This window comes from Lissotriton vulgaris, chromosome 6, assembly GCF_964263255.1.
Source record: "Lissotriton vulgaris chromosome 6, aLisVul1.2, whole genome shotgun sequence".
NCBI lineage: Eukaryota > Metazoa > Chordata > Amphibia > Caudata > Salamandridae > Lissotriton > Lissotriton vulgaris.
In genome coordinates this window covers 242039379-242059394 of record NC_141694.1, presented here as the reverse complement: position 1 = coordinate 242059394, position 20016 = coordinate 242039379, and positions in this window count along the sequence as shown.

The following is a 20016-nucleotide window of genomic DNA, read 5'->3' as shown; positions in this document are numbered from 1 at the left end:
ACAGGAGTTACAGTCATTTGCATTAGACTTCACAGACTCTGGCGACTTCTGATGAGGAATCACCCCATGGTGTCACTGCCAACGAACAAGTACCCCAAGGTATGTGTCAGCGACACTGTAAACCCTGCATGCAATATTGTCAAATGCAGCTACCTGCGAATGTGCAGAGCAGCTGCTTGAATTCCTAGGTTTGCAGGATAAGTGTGGATGGAGGAGACCTCCAGTGGTCTCTCCTGATAGCCTGCAAGAGCAAAATACTGTTACTGAGGGAAAACACAGTTCCTGGTGTCCAGCGGGTGGTAGGGACAACATCAGGGTGACCTTTCAGGCTACAGGAGACTTTCAGCATGGCGCAGCTCACTATGCACTAGTTTATGGTTCTCCTTCTTGAATGGGGAAGTGCTTTCCACACGATGCACTCATCTTGAAAAGTGAGGAGTGGTACTATACACGCTTGTTGTCACAATTGAAGCACTCAATATGTGCTGAGATGTAGGAGGTTCCAAACAGCTGCTGGACCGAAAACTATGGCAGGGAGGGAGCCACACAGGCCCTGGAGGACTGAAGAGCACTCAGGGGGAAAGTAGGCAGACAAGCCTGCATACAGAGCCACCAGGCAGAGTGGTAGTCCATTCAGCAACCTAGCAGGCAACCTGCTAGCACAACATAGCAAGTAGTCCAAAATGGTGGTTCCGCCTGGAAGCATAGCAGTCCTCTGGCGCTGCATGTAGAGCCAGTAGTGTCTGGTTCAAGTCCTCTCAGTGTCTTAATATATGGGGTCAGAGTCCCTGTACTTATACTCAAAATGTCTTTGATGTAGAGATGATTAAAAAAAACCTTAGAAGTGCACAACACCCCCTTTAAATCCCAGTCCTGGCTCCAGAAAGGAGGAGGGTGTGTATCAGCCCTTTGTGTGAGAGCAGGACACAGCTTATACAAATGTAAGTGTGCCCCGCCTTATGCTCTCCCGGCCCAGGAAGACTATCAGTATGCAGATGGATGCAGATGCCTCTCCTGTCACACCTTAATCCTTTCTGTGTGGTGGCTGTCTGGAAAGTATGTACTAGTGTAGCTGTCACCCAGGACAAGACGTCGATTGGAGTCAGGCTACAGAGCACAAAGAGTCATAAGCACAGAGAAATGTCCACTTTCTAAAATTGGCCTTTCTAAAATAGTATTAAGAATTCCAACTACAAAAGTAAGCAGGATTTATCACTACTATTCCAAACATACTAAATAGGGCAATGCTACTCCTTTCAGCTTATAAACGACCACTACAGCATATATAAGGGAATTCCCAATGCTAACCTATGAGAGGAGCAGGCTTCAGAATAGCGAGAAACAAAATTAGCTGTTTTTTACTACCAGGACATGCCACACAGTAAAGGCACATAAAGGCAGCACCCTGCTGTCGGGCTACGTAGGTCCTACCTTAGGGGTCACCTATATGGTAGTAAAAGGGGAGTGTAAGACTTTGCAAATAGTTTTAGATGCCAAGTCAATGTGACAGTAAACTACTCAGAAAGGCGCTACATCGGCAGGCCTGAGACAGCTCTGTAGGCCCACTAGTAACATTTAATTTACAGACCCTGGGTATATGGTATACCACTTTACAAGAGACGTATAAGTAAATTCCATATGCCTAACAGGTGTAAACCAATCATTCCATGTTTTAAGAAAAAGAGCAAATGCACTTTCGTCCTGATTAGGAGTGGTAAAGTGCCCGGAGCCAAAAAGCCAACAAATAGAAGGTCAGAAATGTAGGAGGAAGGCGGCAAAAAGTTTGGGGCTAACCATGTAAAAGGCCAGATACAAAACAGGTGGAACCAGACTCTACATTACAAAGATTATATTTGTGACGGTATACAGACAAAATATTGAATCAAAAATACACAATAGCACTAGTATCGAAGTGAAAATATATAATGTACAAGATATCAAATGGACATAATATAGTCAACCAAAAATATTGAATTTAATGTAAATAATTTAATATCGATTTTCATAAAAATAGAAAGTCAAAATATCGAAGTGTATAATATAGGTATTAAATATATCAAATTTGTAATAATATCGAATTTTTTAAAGTTTTTTGTATGTTAGTATATGTGTGAAAAGTGTATATTTATTTTAAAATGTATTTTAAGTGATGAATTTTATGTTTTTTTAATTTTTGCGTGATTTAATTCTGTAGCGGATTGTGCGTTTATAGGGGAATAGGGTGGGAAGTAATTTAATTATAATTAATTAAATATTTAAATTTATCTATTGGTATTTATTTTGAAATATTTGTTAATTAATTTTTAATTGGTAATTAATTAAATTTTAATTGGCAATTAATTTTACTTAATTGATTAATTGATAATTATGTTAATTTTATTAATTTATTTTCCGTAGGTGGTTGTGGGTTTATAGGGGAATAGGGTGGGAAGTAATTTAATTATAATTAATTAAATATTTCAATTTATTTATTGGTATTTATCTTGAATTAATTGTTAATTAATGTTTAATTGCTAATTAATTAAATGTTAATTGGTAATTAATTTGTATTACTAGGTAATACATTTTAATATTTAATTTGTATTTATATTTTTAATTGATTAGTTATTATCATATATTAAATTGGTAATTACTTTTAATTAATTTTGAATTGATATTAATATTTAATTTATTTTTAGTAATATATGAAGTATTTACTTTCCCTACTGTTGCACTCACTGGAGAGGGAATAGTGATTTTTACCCCTATGCTATCCAACGCTTTCCCTACAGTTGCACTGTCTGGAGTGGGAAAAGTAATTTTTATCCCTATGCTATCCAATGCTTTCCCTACTGTTGCACTCACTGGAGTGGGAATAGTAATTTTTACCCCTACGCTATGCAACGCTTTCCCTACTGTTGCACTCTCTGGAGTGGGAATAGTAATTTTTACCCCTACGCTATCCAACGCTTTCCCTACTGTTGCACCCTTTTGAGTGGGAATAGTAATTTTTACCCCTACGCTATCCACCGTTTTCCCTACTGTTACACTCTCTGGAGTGGGAATATTAATTTTTACCCCTACGCTATCCAACGCTTTCCCTACTTTTGCACTCTCAGGAGTGGGAATAGTAATGTTCACCCTCCCGTTATCCAACGCTTTCCCTACTGTTGCACTTTCTGGAGTGGGAATAGTAATTTTTACCCTTACGCTATCCAACGCTTTCCCTACTGTTGCACTCTCTGGAGTGGGAATAGTAATTTTTACCACTACGCTATCCAACGCTTTCCCTAATGTTGCGCTCTAATCTAGTATTGAGTCAGCTGCTTGGCAGTATGTTCTCAGGAAATTCAGGTCAAATCTCAACATAAAGACTATTTCTGATAAGGCCTGCTACTGCTGATATGCAAACCTACCACTGTCAACCTGGATGCATCCTGCATTCCCTGGGGCAACTTTGTGTTACTGCTATTCCTGTGATGAAAGCCCACCCTCCCCAATCCAGAACCTATTATCGATGCAAGACAACATCTACTTTGCTTTAGGCAAGTCACAAAGATCAAATTATAAAGATCTTTTTTAATCAAGACATCTGGGTTCCATGTATTTTTTATTAATCTACCTCCAGCATTGACAGCACTAAGAAGACATTCTTCTGGAAGAGAAGCACTCTAATATTCTTTCAACATAATGTAACAGAAATGTGTAACCTGTTTAGCACAAGCACATCTTTTAAAAGAAAAACATAAGTATAATATTTTCCTCATACATATTTGAACCTATTTTTATTAAGATTTATTTAGCTGCTTTTACAGTATAACTTTGCAATTTTTTTGTTCATCTGTTTTTCCTATTTCTCTCTTTCTCCAGTTTTCTAAAATAGTGTACATTTGGGGGTCGATTCCGATCCTGGAAAACAAACGTCTGTACAATTTGTATCCGGAGACCTCTCCGTACAAATCGTAAACATGCCTTACGACCCGACGAGTACGATCCGGACCGGGGTATGAGGGCGCGATTCGTACAGTCCACGTCAGGTAAGGGCGATTCGTACGGAAAAGCACACAATCACATACACACCGTCCGGTGCGTACACCCCATGATCGCGGGGTACGGTGCGAACCCCTCCTATCATGGGGTGTATGCACCGCACCCCTGCGATCGCAGGGTGTACGCACCGTACACCCAGCGAACATGGGGTACAGTCCCATGATCGCAGGGGTAGGGTGCATACACCCCATGATTGCAGGGGTACGCACCGTACCCCGGGATCATGGGGTATACGCACCATACCCGGGGGGGGGCGTTCCGTACCTATTTCGGGGCGAACTCTGCTTTTACGGCTGTTTTCAGCTCCCGTAGAAAAAAGGTCATACCGTGCGTACCCGATACGAATCATACTTGCTGGGTCGGAAAAACCAGCCGCGAACCGTACATATGTCGCGTACAGCGGGTTCCGAGGGAGATTGGTACTGGGATTTGATTCATACGGTCTCTGTACGATTTGTATGGAGTCCAGCTCTTGGTACCAATCGTACTTCATCGTACGTACGTGGAACGTTGCAGGGTACGATTCGTACGGGAAAAACGCTCAGAACGGCTATTCGGAGCAGGTTTTCCCGAATCGGAATTGACCACTTGGTCTTTGCTACAAGTAAAAGAGCAGAGTTTTTTCCTCTTGATGTTAATTGCACCGTACCAGGTTTTATACTTGTAATCAATGCCTACCTCATTTATGTTTCCATGTCTTCTGGTGCATTTTTGCACTCCTGTTCATCATCCATCCTTTCCACATTTCCTTTACGATTAGATATGAATTGTTCACTTTAACATATGAAGAAGAATGGGTTTCAGTAGGAAAACAATAAAACATATGAATCTTTGAAGTCTTGAAATCCATAGACTGAATTATAGATAAGTAGGCCTCTAAAGGACAGCAAGCACATGGACATAGATGTCAAAAAGAATGCCTACAACACAAGCTATGGAAATATAAACAAAAAATACAATCATGAAACAAAGAATCATTGGTTCACTCTCAGGGATGATTTTATTGATTTTGGTGAATACCCCTACCAACATATTAAAGCCACTATTGTTGAGTCAAAAACACTTTTGAGACAATCTCTTTTCAACCACTGGTAGCTATGGCAGCATGCAATGTTCAGAGAAGTATGTATTAAATTGAAGTAGTGTTTTAAAGCAGAGATCACAACACAATAAAATTCCAAACCAATTTAAGAAATAGAGACACATGTAATGATCAAATAGACACTAAGGTCTTGTGAATAGGGTAAGTGGAAATGGAAAAATTAAAATAATAAAGTTATAAAGCAAAAAGGTGGTGAGAAAATGGCTGTGTCAATCAAAAACAATAGTTTGTGGTTGACCGGGACATAGGTGTGATTTCAGGCCAACCGTGATGAAGTCCAGATCAGATATACTAAACGTGTCATCCAGGTCCAAGTTTTTACCTTGATATTTAGTCTCTGAAAGAGAAGGTAAAATCTAAGAGCAGGACAGTGTCCAAAGCTGTGGATGGTGAAGAACCCTCGAAGTCAGAAACATTGTTGATCTCCCACTGAAGCCTTTGGTTTTGTCAACAAAAGTGTTGGTCAGGACAAACCTGAATTGTTTAGCCACCAAGGTCACTTTATAACTCAGATACATTTGTCACCTCATCCCAGTTCAATGTTTTACCGTTGGTTGTTTTGGAAGTTGATTTCCTTCAATGCTGTAGGACTGAAAGCTGTAGCTGGGCAGGACTCCACTAGGTCAAACGCCTTCACTTCAAGGTCCCTCTGAACCAGTTATTAATGTGCCAAAAAGCTCTGAGTAGAATGGACCTTGTGTTCTTGCCCAGTTTGGGTGTAACAGCCATGGCAAGCCTCAAGACCTTTTCCCAGTCCTCCAGAGGTTGAAAAAATGACGAAGTCCCAACTTTTTCAAAGTGTTGGAAATATTCCTCCTGATCAATTCTGCAGCCCCTAGCTCCCCAGCACAGGATTCTAAGCATCAGGTCTTTTTCCAATCAGGTCTCCAACATAGTCTGGTCCGCTTTGGTCTTCTGGGTCCACTTAGAGGCAAAAGTCCTTCTGCTTTTTTTGTAGCCATGAAGTAGCCAAACAATAGACCCTCAGAGACCCGTTCCAGTCATAGGCTGTCAGCAGGTATCAGGTGCCCATTGCCCTTATGTCTAGAATCCTAGAGCCCTTAAGTGATTCCTCCTCTTCCAGAAGGAGATACAAGGCGTTCAGCAGAACCAACTTCTTCCTCAACTGAAATCTTCAGAGGTCCAGCAGTGTTCTGAAGAGGAGGTGGTTGAGGTGCCAGATTTATCCTATGCACTTTCAAGTGATTGGCAAAAGTCTACCATCCAGGCCTAATCATGTTCCAATAGCCTAGACCATCTTTTGGAGCACGTCCTATTTGATTTACTGCAAAATGACTCAGTAGCCCTTGTTTCAAGATGGTTAAATCAAACTGCCACCAGGCAGACGTCTTCAGCTTCTTGGCCATTCCCCAATTTAGATGAGATCAAATCCCATCAGTCGTGGTCAAAACAGGTTCTTGCTGGTACTGTGACTGGAGCCTGGCTATCTGATATGGTCCAGTCAATTAATAGGAGAAGCCCTCCTTGGCATCTCCAAGTCGATGGAGGTGGTACTAAAACTGTACTTAGTTCTGCCCACTGTTCCGGTCTACTCCCAACAGTGGTCAGAATTTATCACCCATTTCCTCTTCCTGAGGATGTATATTCCAGTTCTGGAGGTGTGATAACTGGCAGAACTGATTTTGAGCCAGTTGTGACTCAGGCAGCCTAAAGTACATTTCTGCAAAGTTACTATTCCACTTAAGCTGTCAGCAAACTCATTTCACCATTACATCAGATTTTTAGAAAATTGTGTCGAAAAGAAGAAGAAATACGTTTATTTGGACTTATAACCACAAAACATACCACACATACAGTACAATATAACAAAACAATACAAATGATCACAATATGTACCAAAAACGTAAAATTTACATAGAACCATCAGTTACATTTGTTATTTTGCGATGTAGAAGTATAAATACAAAAAATGTCATTTGTTGTATAGAGGCTATCGTATGTATGTAAATTTCATATATAAAGAAGAAAATCACATAATACATATTTATATATATTGCTTTCTAGAAATGTAATAAAAATAGAAAAACAAAAGAGAGCAATACTAATCAATCATCCCAAGATATCCGTATTTAAAAATATCTCCATATAGACCCTACCCTCAATGCATAGAGATTCTCGCTTGATGTAATCCTCAGCTTTTTCACACTCCAATGGCTCAGAGAAGGGATTTCATAAGATTTCCAATTCGCTACTGCCAGTGAACTTGCTACTAACTTGGGGGGGCAAAGAATTGATGCTGTCCTATTGACGTTTTTGATTACTGATTCATAATACCAAAAAGAGAGCCATGGGCATTGGGAGTCAATTTCACATTTATTTTGAGACGTGTCTCTGAGAAAATCCCATCCCAAAATGTTGCCAATTGAATACAGGTAAATCCCATATGGAGCCATTACCCACTCTCATGATTACAGCTAAAGCAGGCAGATTAGGCTAGAGGGTGCATTTCATGGCTTAAAGCCAGTGCATAATAAAGCATTCATCTACTGAACAAGCTATTCTTCTATAGTTAGCTGATTGAATGGCTTTGGAGAGCAACTGGTTTTGAAGCCTCCTTTGAGAGGTTTCAATTTTGCATTTGGTTAATAATGTGATTTTATTGAGCAAGTCTAGGATCATCCCCTCACTAATCTTTATGGTATAATGTTCTATACTAGTTACCTTTCTGCGTTAGCTTGGATACAAAAAATGCTTTAGTGATGCTATTCGCTAAAGTTTTTTCACCAACTTTCTACTCTATACAAAAGTGATTGACTTGCATGCAAAAGAATAAAAGGGTGGGACTTTTATGGGGATAGCTATTAAGCAGCAGTTGATATTGGATAAGTTCATTGTTTTGAAAAGAATGTTTCATCATACAAAGCCCTGCGACTAACTATGGTGGTGCCAAAGGGGAGTCCAACAGGAATACAGTCTACTACAGTGTATCCCAAACTGTGGTCTGCAGAACCCGAGGGGTCCCTGACATATTTCTAGGGGTCCTCAGGCAACCGTTTTAAAAGCATTGCAAAGTTCCTTGTATAGTTAGAAGTTTTCGAACAACAATAAACGTGTCAAGACGACGCCAGTGATTAATGTACCTGCTGGAGAGAGATGAGAGTTTTTTCCAGTTGCAGCTTTGACTTATCTAATGTAGCAGAAAACAAATGCGGGATCACACTGCTTCACCTCCCAGCAGGTTCACCCCTAGGCATCATGATAAATGCAGTTTGCCAAGTGTGTGTACTTGCAAAGTTTCTCGAGTGTTTTACCAGGTAGGTGCAGATTAGTGCTGGCCATTTCAAGACATATGTTTCTGGATTGTTATCCGTCATCAGTAGAGGGTAGGCAATTTGAATGTATGGGGTTGCTGAGCAGGCTGCCATAGTATTCTCGGGTCACAGTAAATCTCTAGGTGCGCAGGTGCCTCTCCATGAGCTCGTCAGCTCAAATGGCTCTAAGGAGCCTTTTAAACAGAAACAAATGTGGGGTCACACTGTTTCACCTCCCAGCAGGTTCGCCCCTAGGCATCATGGTAAATGCAGTTTTTCCATGTGTGTGTACTTGCAAAGTCTCTTGAGTTTTTCACCAGGTAGGTGCAGATTAGTGCTGGCCATCTCTAGACACGTGTTCATGGATTGTTATCCGTCATCAGTAGAGTAGGCAATTCAAATGTATGAGGTTGCTGAGCAGGCTGCCAAAGTATTCTCGGGTCACAATACCTCTCCAGGCATGCAGGTGCCTTTCCACAAGCTTGTCAGGTCAAATGGCTCAAGGGAGCCTTTTAAACATAAAACAAATGTGGGATCACACTGCTTCACCTCCCAGCAGGTTTACCCCTAGGCATCATGGTAAATGCAGTTCGCCAAGTGTGTGTACTTGGAAAGTCTATCGAGTGTTTCAGCAGGTAGGTGCAGATTAGTGCTGGCCATCTCTAGACACGTGTTTCTGGATTGTTATCCGTCATCAGTAGAGATTAGGCAATTCAAGTTTATGGGGTTGCTGAGCAGGCTGCCAAAGTATTCTCGGGTCACAGTACCTCTCCAGGCGCGTAGGTGCCTCTTCACAAGCTCGGCAGCTCAAATGGCTCGAGGGAGCCTTTTGACCAGAAAACAAATGTGGGATCACACTGCTTCACCTCCCAGCAGCTTCGCCCCTAGGCATCATGGTAAATGCAGTTTGCAAAGTGTGTGTACTTGCAAAGTCTCTCAAGCGTTTCACCAGGTAGGTGCAGATCACTGCTGGCCATCTCTAAACACGTGTTTCTGGAATATTATCCATCATCAGTAGAGATTAGGCAATTCAAATATATGGGGTTTCTGAGCAGGCTGCCAAAGTATTCTCTGGTCACAGGACCTCTCCAGGCGCGCAGGTACCTCTCCACAAGCTTCTCAGATCAAATGGCTTGAGGGAGCCTTTTAAACAGAAAACAAATGTGGGATCATACTGCTTCAACTCCCAGCAGGTTCTCCCATAGGCATCATGGTAAATACAGTTCCCCAAGTGTGTTTACTTGCAAAGTCTCTCGAGTGTTTCACCAGGTAGGTGCAGATTAGTGCTGGCCATCTCTAGACACGTGCTTCTGAATTGTTATCCGTCATCAGTAGAGATTAGGCAATTCGAATGTATTGGGTTGCTGAGCAGGCTGCCAAAGTATTCTCGGGTTACAGTACCTCTGCAGGTGCGCAGGAGTCTCTCCACGAGCTCGTCAGCTCAAATGGCTTGAGGGAGCCTTTTAAACAGAAAAGAAATGTGGGATCACACTGCTTCACCTCCCAGCAGGTTCGCCCCTAGGCATCATGGTAAATGCAGTTCGCATGTGTGTGTACTTGCAAAGTCTCTCGAGTGTTTCACCAGGTAGGTGCAGATCAGTGCTGGCCATCTCCAGACACGTGTTTCTTGATTTTTATCCATCATCAGTTGAGATTAGGCAATTCGAATGCATGGGGTTGCTGAGCAGGCTGCCAAAGAATTCTCGGGTCACAGTACCTTTCCAGGCGCGCAGGTGCCTCTCCACAAGCTCGTCAGCTCAAATGGCTCGAGGGAGCCTTTTAAACAGAAAATAAATGTGGGAGCACACTGCTCCACCTCCCAGCAGGTTCGCCCCTAGGCATCATTGTAAATGCAGTTCCCCAAGTGGGTGTACTTGCAAAGTCTCTCAAGAGTTTCACCAGGTAGGTGCAGATTAGTGATGGCCATCTCTAGACATGTGTTTCTGGATTGTTATCCGTCATCAGTAGAGATTAGACAATTCAAATGTATGGAGGTGCTGAGCAGGCTGCCAAAGAACTCTCGGGTCACAGAACCTCTCGAGGCGCGCAGGTGCCTCTCCACGAGCTTGTTAGCTCAAATGGCTCAAGGGAGCCTTTTAAACAGAAAACAAATGAGGGATCACACTGCTTCACCTCACAGCAGGTTCGCCCCTAGGCATCATGGTAAATGCAGTTCGCTAAGTGTGTGTACTTGTAAAGTCTCTCGAGTGTTTCACCAGGTAGGTGCAGATTAGTGCTGGCCATCTCTTGACACATGTTTCTGGATTGTTATCCGTCATCAGTAGAGATTAGACAATTCGAATGAATGGGGTTGCCGAGCAGGCTGCCAAAGTATTCTCTGGTCACAGTACCTCTCCAGGCGCGCAGGTGCCTCTCCACAAGCTTGTCAGCTCAAATGGCTCAAGGGAGCCTTTTAAACAGAAAACAAATGTGGGAGCACACTGCTTCACCTCCCAGCAGGTTTGCCCCTAGGCATCATGGTAAATGCAGTTCCCCAAGTGTGTGTAGTTGCAAAGTCTCTCGAGTGTTTCACCAGGTAGGTGCAGATTATTGCTGGCCATCTCTAGACATGTGTTTCTGGATTGTTATCCGTCATCAGTAGAGATTAGACAATTCAAATGTATGGGGGTGCTGTTCAGGCTACCAGAGTACTCTCGGGTCACAGTGCCTCTCCAGGCACGCTGGTGCCTCTCCACAAGCTCGTCAGCTCAAATGGCTCGAGGGAGCCTTTTAAACAGAAAATAATGAGGGATCACACTGCTTCACCTCACAGCAGGTTCGCCCCTAGGCATCATGGTAAATGCAGTTCGCCAAGTGTGTGTACTTGTAAAGTCTCTCGAGTGTTTCACCAGGTAGGTGCAGATTAGTGCTGGCCATCTCTTGACACATGTTTCTGGATTGTTATCCGTCATCAGTAGAGATTAGACAATTCGAATGAATGGGGTTGCCGAGCAGGCTGCCAAAGTATTCTCTGGTCACAGTACCTCTCCAGGCGCGCAGGTGCCTCTCCACGAGCTTGTCGGCTCAAATGGCTCAAGGGAGCCTTTTAAACAGAAAACAAATGTGGGAGCACACTGCTTCACCTCCCAGCAGGTTTGCCCCTAGGCATCATGGTAAATGCAGTTCCCCAAGTGTGTGTAGTTGCAAAGTCTCTCGAGTGTTTCACCAGGTAGGTGCAGATTATTGCTGGCCATCTCTAGACATGTGTTTCTGGATTGTTATCCGTCATCAGTAGAGATTAGACAATTCAAATGTATGGGGGTGCTGATCAGGCTACCAGAGTACTCTCGGGTCACAGTGCCTCTCCAGGCACGCTGGTGCCTCTCCACAAGCTCGTCAGCTCAAATGGCTCGAGGGAGCCTTTTAAACAGAAAATAATGAGGGATCACACTGCTTCACCTCACAGCAGGTTCGCCCCTAGGCATCATGGTAAATGCAGTTCGCCAAGTGTGTGTACTTGTAAAGTCTCTCGAGTGTTTCACCAGGTAGGTGCAGATTAGTGCTGGCCATCTCTTGACACATGTTTCTGGATTGTTATCCGTCATCAGTAGAGATTAGACAATTCGAATGAATGGGGTTGCCGAGCAGGCTGCCAAAGTATTCTCTGGTCACAGTACCTCTCCAGGCGCGCAGGTGCCTCTCCACGAGCTTGTCGGCTCAAATGGCTCAAGGGAGCCTTTTAAACAGAAAACAAATGTGGGAGCACACTGCTTCACCTCCCAGCAGGTTTGCCCCTAGGCATCATGGTAAATGCAGTTCCCCAAGTGTGTGTAGTTGCAAAGTCTCTCGAGTGTTTCACCAGGTAGGTGCAGATTATTGCTGGCCATCTCTAGACACGTGTTTCTGGATTGTTATCCGTCATCAGTAGAGATTAGACAATTCAAATGTATGGGGGTGCTGATCAGGCTACCAGAGTACTCTCGGGTCACAGTGTCTCTCCAGGCACGCTGGTGCCTCTCCACAAGCTCGTCAGCTCAAATGGCTCGAGGGAGCCTTTTAAACAGAAAATAATGAGGGATCACACTGCTTCACCTCACAGCGGGTTCACCCCTAGGCATCATGGTAAATGCAGTTCGCCAAGTCTGTGTACTTGTAAACTAGCGACAATCCTGCAAGCACACACGCATCGTGAACTGCCTTGACCACAATGCTCAGTGGTGAACCTGCTGGGAGGTGAAGCAGTGTGATTCCACATTAGATTTCTGTTTAAAAGGCTCCCTCAAGCCGGTTGAGCTGACGAGCTGTGGAGAGGCACCTGCGCGCCTTGAGAGGTACTGTGACCTGAGAATACTTTGGCAGCCTGCTCAGCAACCCCAAATATTTGATGCCTGATCTCTACTAACATTAGATAATGATCCAGAAACACGTGTATAGAGATGGCCAGTACAACTTTGTAATTACTCGAGACAATCTAACAAGCACATATGCTTTGTGAACTGCATTAACCACAATGCTCAGGGGTGAACCTGCTGGGAGGTGAAGCAGTGTGATCCCACATTGGTTTTCTGTTTAAAAGGTTCCCTTGAGCCGGCTGCGCTGACGAGCTCGTGGAGAGGCACCTGTGCGCCTTGGGAGGTACTGTGACCTGAGAATACTTTTGAAGCCTGCTCAGCAACCCCAAATATTTGATGCCTAATCTCTACTGACAACGGATAATTATCCAGAAACACGTGTACAGAGATGACCAGTACAACTTTGTAATTACTCGAGACAATCCTGCAAGCACACACGCTTGGTGAACTGCATTGACCACAATGCTCAGGGGTTAACCTACTGGGAGGTAAAGCATTGTGATCCCACATTGGTTTTCTTTTTATCTAATGTAGCACAAGGGGTTAATATGCCTACTGCAAAAACCTTGTACCATGCATTTTAAAAAACTGTATTTTATGTGCATAGGTTAGTGGGTTACTGCTTTTGTCAAATAGATTATTTTGTTACTGTGTAGTTCATAAGTGACAACTGTAATCCAGCATAGTGATGTATAAACTATCCTCAAAGAGATGCTTGCAAACTGCATGGTACAAGTTACGTTTTTTCCCAGTCTTTCATTTTCCTGATGCTGCTAAAAAGGTTTAAAAATGGTCCGATCGTAGCTGGATGGAGGGGGTCGATTTAAGCAGATCCCCAGTCAATTTCCCGGCGGACCAAATAACGCGAAGTTTCAAAACGGCGGATGACAAGAGACTTCAATAACCAGCTCAGCAATTTATCAACAACCGGATTGCCCGCCAGAGCTCTAATTTCATAAGGATTTCACATGCCCTATTTCCTGACTATTCCAGATACCCTGAGATACAAAGACCAGTGTTGCCTTTTTAACCTTGCGGCCTTCGTGCACTAATACCTGCCTGACCCTAAAATGGCGGCTAAATTGTACGGATTGCGCTCTATCTTTCCTTTGCGGTGCTACGCTGGCAACCAATAATCATATCCGATCCTACCAGCACTGACGAGCCTCTCCAGAGGTAAACATCGGCAATTCCCTCAGCAATATAGCCTGGTTCCTCACTGCATCACCTGAAGGACTAGCGCGCCCGTCGTGGTAATGTGAATACGCGAAGCAGACCTGGATGTCTCAACAGAGTTCTGAGCGCAGCTGGCTGTGAGCGAATGGTCTGAAGGGCACAGATACCCAACATCATTTGCACAGTTTCTGACTTTGGTGCATGAGGAAAGATTTCCTCATGGAGCCCTGCCTGATCCCTAAATGGCTCCTGCGCTGGGAGCTGTCTTCTTCTTCTTGATCCTGTCACTGCATCTTTGGGTTCACAGGAGCTACGGTTGGCTGGACACCCCTGTCCATGTGTCCCCTCTAGGGCTGGGACAATTATTCTCTGGCGGCCGCTGTTCTAGAATCGGAATCTAACTACCTGTTGCCTGACCCCAAGATGGCCGCCAGTGTACCAGGCAACAGTACAGTCCCCTGCCTGACCCCAAGTTAGCACCCACAGTGGTCCCCTCCACGTCATTTTACTTCCCTGAGACAAAAATTGGACATTGACTAGACCTTGAACCTATCCCCTAACCTGCTTACACATCAGGACTTGGAACCTGCGTAATTTACCCCAGATTGTGGAGACCAATTGATTTGGCTGATGGCCGGTGGAGCTACCATAGCTAAAGAGGAGATGGGTTGTGGTCTCCCCCCACTGTTGTCACCTTCCTATTCCGGTGGCGCTAGAGAGCAGTGTGAGCAACGGTTTGTGCAGCAGTGAGGGGAGCAGTTAGGAGCGGCGTTAGCCCGGAAAGCCGTGGAAAGCTGTGGAAAGCTGCGAGAGGCAAAAAAAAGATTTGAGAAGCTGGAAAGAGCTGCGGGAGCCACGGAAGCCGCGGGAGAGGAATCCGGGCGTACTCTGACAAATTTGGGAGACACCGGCGATACATACCACCGCCAAACTCGAGCCCGAGCACAGCCCAGTGGTGCTAGCGAGACGCCAGCACGACTTGAAGAGCCCCATAGAAATAATCTTTTGTACACTGCAGTAGTCGTTGAGGAAGCAGTAAGCAGGTACCAGGACACGCTCATTCAGTGCAGAGAGGGGCAGCAGAGCCATAGAGCCACCACCGCCACGCTGTACCGCCCGCCCAGCTCTGGTCTCGGCTCCAGCTCAGTCCCGCAAGCCGCCGTTAGCCGAGCCGAGCCAAGGAGAGCGGCGAACCAAGGGGAGAAAAGGGCAAAAAGAGGAGAAGAGGAGAAGCGGTAAAATTCTGCAGCCGGAGACCCGCTGCCGCAGCAAGCACGGTTCACGGGGGGAATCGTGGGGGGAGACTCGCAGAGAGCCGCGAGCTGATCCATGCCCACCGAGACCCGGAGCTGCAGCAGGACCACAGGTGACCGTGGGAGAGAGCGGCATAGGTCAGAGAACAGCGAGTGGAACAGCGAATGGAACGCTGTCAGCTTCCTCGAATATTTCATTAGCCCAGGAGCCCAGGAGAAGAGAGCAGAGAGCAGCAGAGTGCAGCAGTGAGCGTGAGCAGAGTGCAGTGGCAGAGCAGGACGCTGAGCAGGACGTCGTCGCCATCACCACTGTGGGAGGGCGAGCCTCTCGGCGGTCTCGGCGGATGGTTATCGCAGATCACAGAGCACGGACTGCGACATTTTACAGCGAATACAAGACAAGACTATTTTCACTATATTCACCCCATACCCACCCCACATTGTTCGGAACAATCCCCCGCTGGGGCCTGAAGGTTGGGGGCCGAATTATGGAATAGACAATTGTTTGATGCTAGTGCCAGTGCAATGCCAGTGCTAGTGGCCAGTAGAGCAGCCAGTAGAGTAGAGTGTAGCGGAGAGCATCAGCAACAGTGAAAGAGCGACACAGCAGTAGCGTGTAGCCGTGCAGCCGCGCAGCCGCAATCCAACAGACTTTGCAGATTAGGCTACAGACTACAGTTTCAGCTACAGTTCAGCAACAGCTGTCGGGGTCTATAATCAGGCCCTACGGTAACTAAAGAATTAAGGAACTGCCCACCTGACAAGCTATTTAACAGCAGTGGCAGGTATCAGCAGACCAACAGCTGTCAAACATCTCACGCAAGACCGAGCTCCATCGGGCCCTATTGGGCTCCATCATATCCTGACTTCCCAAGCGCTTTTTCAACGCCAGCAATCACCCCACCCATACGTTACACACCGTAACCACACCTCACTACCCTCCCTGACGGCAGACGTTCCTACTCATAGGAGGCAGACAGGCTTGGGAGGGGGAGTAGAGGTGGAGTAGGAAGTGGAGCAGAGGTAGCTTAGGTGGAATAGGTGGCTTAGATACCAGGATACTAGAAGCACTAGAGACCACTGGCAGTAAAAGCAAGGCCCAAAAGTGGTTGCTCAGAGTCTCAGCCAGACCAGTGCTGTGGGGGGCTTGGGAAGGCCGGTAAATACATAAACATACAACAAGCCTCCGAATCAGAAAAAAGTCAGATAGGGGAAAAATACAGAGAAAAACCAGGAGGCCGTAATTCCAATAACACGTAATCTAGACGGACCCTATTAAATAAATCCGAAAGAATGAGATCAGGGAAAGTGCGGCTGAACATAAGTGTAAGGTAAAAAAAAATGAGGAAGATATAAACCAGGGCACACAAACGGCAAGTAGAAAAAAGAAGAGGATAGCACAACAAAGAGAGAGACTAGTGTTGACACCCGAGCCAGCAGCTCCAAGCCCAAAACAAAGTAACATTGGGATCAAAAAATTCTTCTACCTAAAGGACCCCATGGCGACCATCTATGGACAAACGCAGGAACAAGACCTTCAACCTAGCCCAATTACACCGGCACCAAGTTTAAAGGAGAACGTGCAGGAGCAATCTACCACCAAGAAGGTGGAAAAAAAAGAATCACAAGGTACTCATAGTGAGAACAGTCCAACAAACAATCCAATAGACCAGCTACAAACCTCTCGGACCCAAGCCAAGCTAAATAGCATCATTGGCCTTTGCAAGTCCCTTGTAGTAACAGCCCAAATAAAGAGGAATAACTCCCAAACTCACGAAAGAATCGAGGAAAAAAAGACCAAGGATAAGGGAAAGAGGAAAGAAACAATGACGGGAATAAATTGGGGGCTAAGCACAATGCCTCACAGGACAACTCATGGCTAACCTCCCTCTCCCTACCTGAGGACATAAGCTTGGACAGACACACAAGAAGAGAAAATAACAACCAATCCCAGTTGGAAGCATACTCAAAGATCAGCCAAGGTATACAAACCAATCATAGACCACAAGGAGACCAGGAAAATGGTCCTGGTGGTAACGGAAGGCTGGAATCTACTCCATTGCATCCAAACGTTAACCTCCTTGAATGGGACAATGGCCAAAATAAAACCAGAGGATGGTCTGAAAAAAAACCAAACCTAGAATCTCCACTTACGATATCATCTACGAGTAAGTCAGATGAAGAATCAGAGGTACTGGAAATACCGTCCAGAGAAGACCACAAGGCCCCATGGAGTAAAACATTACTAAACACCTTAGACCAGGCAATTAAAGCACTGAACTTCCAGTCAGATAAAATGGACGTCCAAATCGACCTTATAAACCTTATTGCGGGTCATATTTCAGGTGTAAACACCAGGCTGGACCATATGGCAAACCTGCTTCTAGGGAGGGCTGATAACGGACTCCATACAGAGACCATCCAGCCAAGCTGTGTCAAATTTACTGGTCATATTAAATGACATTCTAAGGGCGGTTCAATCATCAGTGGACACAAAACATCAAATCCACAAGCCATACTGGGGCAACAAATTCTGAAGTAGAAATTAGGAGTCAACACATAGAAATTAATCCTAAGCAAAAAAGTTACATAGAGGAACAGATAAGTAAGACAAGTGAAGAAAAGTACGACAATGGAGCAGGCCAAATAGAGGATGCGCAAAGTGCAACAATCCAAACTCAAGTCAAGTTAACAAAAAGACAAAGAAAGTGCGCTAGGAAAGGAAGGGTACAACTTAAATCCCAACCTTCAACAGACATTCATATGTACCCCATCTTCCATCATACCACCTCTAAGAAAGAGAAACCAGTTTCTGAAGTAACCATCTCTAAGCATATAGACAAGTCCCCAGACCAATCATCCCAGTCAAGTGCAGTGAATGGGAATAGCCTGATTATAGAATCACCAACTGGCCCTACCCATACAAAATCAAAACACACACAATGGAGTAAACATTTGAATACTCAGAAAAAAACAACATGAGCGCAGGATAAAGACAAGTCTCAAGACGAGGTTGACAAAAGGGGTTTAGTTCAAGAGCCCCGTGTAAATCGGATAGTAACGATTCACCAGACAGATGAAATGCAAATACCTGAGGTCAAATCATTAAATCAAGAAATGAGACCTCAAAATGCCGCAATCAATGCGGACAACATACAAAATGTAATAGACAAAACCAACCAAAGGCAATCCATAAAAAGTGTAGACGAAAAAGAAAACTTAAGAACACCAATAAAAATTAATTCAAAAGAAGATGGATGAACCTGCAGTATTCATCAAACAAACAAACATACAGTGTGCACTCAGATACTCCAAAATAGAAACATCGACAAAATCACAGATAAAATAAATAACAAGGATTACAACCTGAACACGGACAGGATTAACGGATCCATCACCCACCCTAGAAGAACAGCCAATTCCATTGAAGAAATAAGAATAAATACTCTGAGCCAAGGGAGAAGATTAATCGTAAACGGTGAAATAACACAAGATACAAAATTGGAAGAAGCAAAATGGAATTCACAAATACTAACAGATACAAACGACAAACTGTGGGGGGTCAAGACTTTTTGAACAGAGGTAATATAATGCGGCTGCTGAGAGAAATACCAGAACTGGACGGCATTACATCCCAAAACCTTTTGTCTGTGAATTTAAACACACAAAAAACAAAACAGAAGTAGAAGAGTCTTTAACCACCTGGTCGTCTTAGGACATAGTTGATAGAATACTTGCTACAAGAATGTCTTTTGAAGCTTGGGGCATAAGACTAAGGCGGGAAGAACGGAAAAAATACCCATTTCCACTTTTAAAAAGCATAACCACTAGTAAAAAGAAAATGGAAGAGGGGAATACCCAAAAATCATGTCTAAAGGGAGCATGCTCAGTAACTCCGCAAAAAATATCACAAAACACAAGAAGACAAGAAAAGGTAGTGGTGCAAGGAGGAGTTCAGGAACAGATGACTGACTGGTCCTGGGTGGCATCGGTTTTGAGCAATAAGTGTACCTAGCAAGCCTAAACATTTAAAAGAAGATAGAAAATTACACCTACAGATAACAGTTTGTAACCAAAATGATTCAATTGATACAAACCCGCATATGATCAGCCTCTGCTCCTGGAACGTTCATGGTTTTAATAGTATAGGGGACACCCATGAAACCGCAAACTTCTTGGAACAGCACAACCTAATATTGCTACAAGAAACCTGGAACCTGTGCCAAATATCCATCCCAGGCTATATTGAGTTTCACATCCTCGCTGAAAATTTTTCTAAATTTGGTCACCCGAGAGGCGGCTTATCAACATACATCACCCAACAATACAGATTGCAAGCAGAAGAAGTTGACACTGGGGCGAACTGGATACAAGCAATAAAACCTACGGAGAGGTTGGACCCAGGTTCATGTATTCGCAACCTATTAGTGATTAATGTTTATGTACACCCGAAAAAGAAAGAGAAAAATGAAAAATGTATAACATTACTAACTTTGATCAGGGCATTGCAAAACACCCACGAGTCATATTCTATGATTATCTCAGGGGATTTTAATAGCAATCTAACAAAAGATGACAAAATAATTCAAGCTCTCGGAGAACTGGGCTTTTTATCCTGATCAAAATTGACAATGGGGACAGTGGCATTCCTGTAACCTTTGTAAGCGGCATCCGTAAGTCAACAATAGACTTCACAATAATGAGCAAAAATTTGATATCATTGGTGAGCTCATTTTCGGTGGGGCAACGCGTGGAAAGTGATCATCTTCCTCTAATTACCAAAATAAAATGCTGGTTAGTAAGATGGAAAAGCAAAACACCGTCAGTCAGAATACTGAAAAATTAAATCTGCGTAAACTGAAATGGGGAGGAAAGGACATAAAACCAACAAT